Here is a 1,700-nt window from a genome sequence, read left to right as displayed (position 1 = left end):
AAAATGGTAATTTGCTCTCCTGAGCCAAAAAGAGCATTTTTTCACAAAAAATGCAGGTTTCGTGAAACGATGTCCGATTTTGTCGGAACCCACTTCATTGCATGCGGAACGATTCCTCAACATCAGACATACACATTTTTTGTCGAAAAATGGTAATTTGCTCTACTGAGCCAAAAAGAGCATTTTTCTCAAAAAATTCAGGTTTCGCGAAACAATGTCCGATTTCCTCGAAACCAACTTTATTGCATGCGGAACGGTTCCTCGACACCAGACATACACATTTTTTGTCGAAAAATGGTAATTTGCTCTGCTGAGCCAAAAAGAGCATTTTTCACAAAAAGTACAGGTTTCGCGAAACGATGTATGATTTTCTCCGTACCAACTTTATTGCATGCGGAACGATTCCTCGACACCAGACATACATATTTTTTGCCGAAAAATGGTAATTTGCTCTCCTGAGCCAAAAAGAGCATTTTTCACAAAAAATACAGGGTTCGCGAAACAATGTCCGATTTCCTCGAAACCAACTTAATTGCATGCGGAATGGTTCCTCGACATCAGACATACACATTTTTTGTCGACAAATGGTAATTTCCTCTGCTGAGCCAAAAAGAGCATTTTTCACAAAAAATTCAGGTTTCGCGAAACAATGTCCGATTTCCTCGAAACCAACTTCATTGCATGCGGAATGGTTCCTCGACATCAGACATACACATTTTTTGTCGACAAATGGTAATTTCCTCTGCTGAGCCAAAAAGAGCATTTTTCTCAAAAAATTCAGGTTTCGCGAAACAATGTCCGATTTCCTCGAAACCAACTTTATTGCATGCGGAACGGTTCCTCGACACCAGACATACACATTTTTTGTCGAAAAATGGTAATTTGCTCTGCTGAGCCAAAAAGAGCATTTTTCACAAAAAGTACAGGTTTCGCGAAACGATGTATGATTTTCTCCGTACCAACTTTATTGCATGCGGAACGATTCCTCGACATCAGACATACACATTTTTTGTCGACAAATGGTAATTTCCTCTGCTGAGCCAAAAAGAGCATTTTTCACAAAAAATTCAGGTTTCGCGAAACAATGTCCGATTTCCTCGAAACCAACTTTATTGCATGCGGAATGGTTCCTCGACATCAGACATACAAATTTTTTGTCGACAAATGGTAATTTCCTCTGCTGAGCCAAAAAGAGCATTTTTCACAAAAAATTCAGGTTTCGCGAAACAATGTCCGATTTCCTCGAAACCAACTTAATTGCATGCGGAACGGTTCCTCGACATCAGACATACACCTTGTTTGTTGAAAACTATTAATTTGCTCTCCTGACCCAAAAAGAGCATTTCCATGTTCGTTGACAGCCAGGGATCCATGTATGTACGACAGCGTATTCCTTGTGTGTTATAATTCCAGCAGATACAGTGTCGCATCTTTTCGGTACTTTGGCGTATCCTTTAGAATCTGGGATTCGTTCGTATTTGTTCGGAATCTTCCGCATCCACATTTGAGAGATTTGACGGATACCTTGGTATCTGCCGGGATCCGTACCCATCCGTACGCTGTAGAAAGGCTATAAATGGCTAAATGAAATATAACAAAATACACAGGATTCGATTGTTTAATTGTATTAAAGCTACAAGTGACAAGTAGAATCTTTAGAAAGGCGTCCTAACAGAAATTCTGCCTGCGCCTATCGAACG

This window comes from Branchiostoma floridae, chromosome 10, assembly GCF_000003815.2.
Source record: "Branchiostoma floridae strain S238N-H82 chromosome 10, Bfl_VNyyK, whole genome shotgun sequence".
NCBI lineage: Eukaryota > Metazoa > Chordata > Leptocardii > Amphioxiformes > Branchiostomatidae > Branchiostoma > Branchiostoma floridae.
The sequence above is the reverse complement of the archived record's forward strand: the minus strand, read 5'-3'. Positions refer to the sequence as shown.